General features: G+C 51.2%; 1 long non-coding RNA gene across 1 annotated transcript; it reads left to right on the forward strand.

Moving 5' to 3' along the window:
- Positions 1-814: 814 nt before the first annotated feature.
- On the forward strand, positions 815-2,401 carry LOC127909192 (uncharacterized). Its single transcript, XR_008070135.1, has 3 exons — positions 815-849; positions 1,449-1,511; positions 1,829-2,401. It is a non-coding gene; the product is annotated as an uncharacterized LOC127909192 (long non-coding RNA).
- Positions 2,402-2,974: the final 573 nt, after the last annotated feature.

Consider the following 2,974-nt stretch of genomic DNA (forward strand, 5'->3'; position numbering starts at 1 on the left):
TTGGCAAGTCGGTTAGGACATCTACTTTGTTTATAACACACATCATTTTTCCAACAATTGTTTACAGACAGATTATTTCACTTAATTCACTGTATCACAATTCCAGTGGGACAGAAGTTTACATACACTAAGTTGACTGTGCCTTTAAACAGGTATATGGGAAATGGAGGTGGTGGTGACAGCTGCAGAGAGGTATATGGGAAATAGAGGTGGTGGTGGCAGCTGCAGAGAGGTATATGGGAAATAGAGGTGGTGGTGGCAGCTGCAGAGAGGTATATGGGAAATAGAGGTGGTGGTGGCAGCTGCAGAGAGGTATATGGGAAATAGAGGTGGTGGTGGCAGCTGCAGAGAGGTATATGGGAAATAGAGGTGGTGGTGGCAGCTGCAGAGAGGTATATGGGAAATAGAGGTGGTGGTGGCAGCTGCAGAGAGGTATATGGGAAATAGAGGTGGTGGTGGCAGCTGCAGAGAGGTATATGGGAAATAGAGGTGGTGGTGACAGCTGCAGAGAGGTATATGGGAAATAGAGGTGGTGGTGGCAGCTGCAGAGAGGTATATGGGAAATAGAGGTGGTGGTGGCAGCTGCAGAGAGGTATATGGGAAATAGAGGTGGTGGTGACAGCTGCAGAGAGGTATATGGGAAATAGAGGTGGTGGTGGCAGCTGCAGAGAGGTATATGGGAAATAGAGGTGGTGGTGGCAGCTGCAGAGAGGTATATGGGAAATAGAGGTGGTGGTGGCAGCTGCAGAGAGGTATATGGGAAATAGAGGTGGTGGTGGCAGCTGCAGAGAGGTATATGGGAAATAGAGGTGGTGGTGGCAGCTGCAGAGAGGTATTTGGGAAATAGAGGTGGTGGTGGCAGCTGCAGAGAGGTATATGGGAAATAGAGGTGGTGGTGGCAGCTGCAGAGAGGTATATGGGAAATGGAGGTGGTGGTGGCAGCTGCAGAGAGGTATATGGGAAATAGAGGTGGTGGTGTCAGCTGCAGAGAGGTATATGGGAAATAGAGGTGGTGGTGGCAGCTGCAGGAGAGTATATGGGAAATGGAGGTGGTGGTGGCAGCTGCAGGAGGTATATGGGAAATGGAGGTGGTGGTGGCAGCTGCAGAGAGGTATATGGGAAATAGAGGTGGTGGTGGCAGCTGCAGAGAGGTATATGGGAAATGGAGGTGGTGGTGGCAGCTGCAGAGAGGTATATGGGAAATAGAGGTGGTGGTGGCAGCTGCAGAGAGGTATATGGGAAATAGAGGTGGTGGTGTCAGCTGCAGAGAGGTATATGGGAAATAGAGGTGGTGGTGGCAGCTGTAGAGAGGTATATGGGAAATAGAGGTGGTGGTGACAGCTGCAGAGAGGTATATGGGAAATAGAGGTGGTGGTGACAGCTGCAGAGAGGTATATGGGAAATGGAGGTGGTGTGGGCAGCTGCAGAGAGGTATATGGGAAATAGAGGTGGTGGTGGCAGCTGCAGAGAGGTATTTGGGAAATAGAGGTGGTGGTGGCAGCTGCAGAGAGGTATATGGGAAATAGAGGTGGTGGTGGCAGCTGCAGAGAGGTATATGGGAAATAGAGGTGGTGGTGGCAGCTGCAGGAGGTATATGGGAAATAGAGGTGGTGGTGGCAGCTGCAGGAGGTATTTGGGAAATAGAGGTGGTGGTGACAGCTGCAGAGAGGTATATGGGAAATAGAGGTGGTGGTGGCAGCTGCAGAGAGGTATATGGGAAATAGAGGTGGTGGTGACAGCTGCAGAGAGGTATATGGGAAATGGAGGTGGTGTGGGCAGCTGCAGAGAGGTATATGGGAAATAGAGGTGGTGGTGGCAGCTGCAGGAGGTATTTGGGAAATAGAGGTGGTGGTGGCAGCTGCAGAGAGGTATATGGGAAATAGAGGTGGTGGTGGCAGCTGCAGAGAGGTATATGGGAAATAGAGGTGGTGGTGGCAGCTGCAGAGAGGTATATGGGAAATAGAGGTGGTGGTGGCAGCTGCAGAGAGGTATTTGGGAAATAGAGGTGGTGGTGACAGCTGCAGAGAGGTATATGGGAAATAGAGGTGGTGGTGGCAGCTGCAGAGAGGTATATGGGAAATAGAGGTGGTGGTGGCAGCTGCAGAGAGGTATATGGGAAATAGAGGTGGTGGTGGCAGCTGCAGAGAGGTATATGGGAAATAGAGGTGGTGGTGGCAGCTGCAGAGAGGTATATGGGAAATAGAGGTGGTGGTGGCAGCTGCAGAGAGGTATATGGGAAATAGAGGTGGTGGTGGCAGCTGCAGAGAGGTATATGGGAAATAGAGGTGGTGGTGGCAGCTGCAGAGAGGTATATGGGAAATAGAGGTGGTGGTGGCAGCTGCAGAGAGGTATATGGGAAATAGAGGTGGTGGTGGCAGCTGCAGAGAGGTATATGGGAAATAGAGGTGGTGGTGACAGCTGCAGAGAGGTATATGGGAAATAGAGGTGGTGGTGGCAGCTGCAGAGAGGTATATGGGAAATGGAGGTGGTGGTGGCAGCTGCAGAGAGGTATATGGGAAATAGAGGTGGTGGTGACAGCTGCAGAGAGGTATATGGGAAATAGAGGTGGTGGTGACAGCTGCAGAGAGGTATATGGGAAATAGAGGTGGTGGTGGCAGCTGCAGAGAGGTATATGGGAAATAGAGGTGGTGGTGGCAGCTGCAGAGAGGTATATGGGAAATAGAGGTGGTGGTGGCAGCTGCAGAGAGGTATATGGGAAATAGAGGTGGTGGTGACAGCTGCAGAGAGGTATATGGGAAATAGAGGTGGTGGTGGCAGCTGCAGAGAGGTATATGGGAAATAGAGGTGGTGGTGACAGCTGCAGAGAGGTATATGGGAAATAGAGGTGGTGGTGACAGCTGCAGAGAGGTATATGGGAAATAGAGGTGGTGGTGACAGCTGCAGAGAGGTATATGGGAAATAGAGGTGGTGGTGACAGCTGCAGAGAGGTATATGGGAAATAGAGGTCTTGGTG

Source organism: Oncorhynchus keta, chromosome 19, assembly GCF_023373465.1.
Source record: "Oncorhynchus keta strain PuntledgeMale-10-30-2019 chromosome 19, Oket_V2, whole genome shotgun sequence".
NCBI lineage: Eukaryota > Metazoa > Chordata > Actinopteri > Salmoniformes > Salmonidae > Oncorhynchus > Oncorhynchus keta.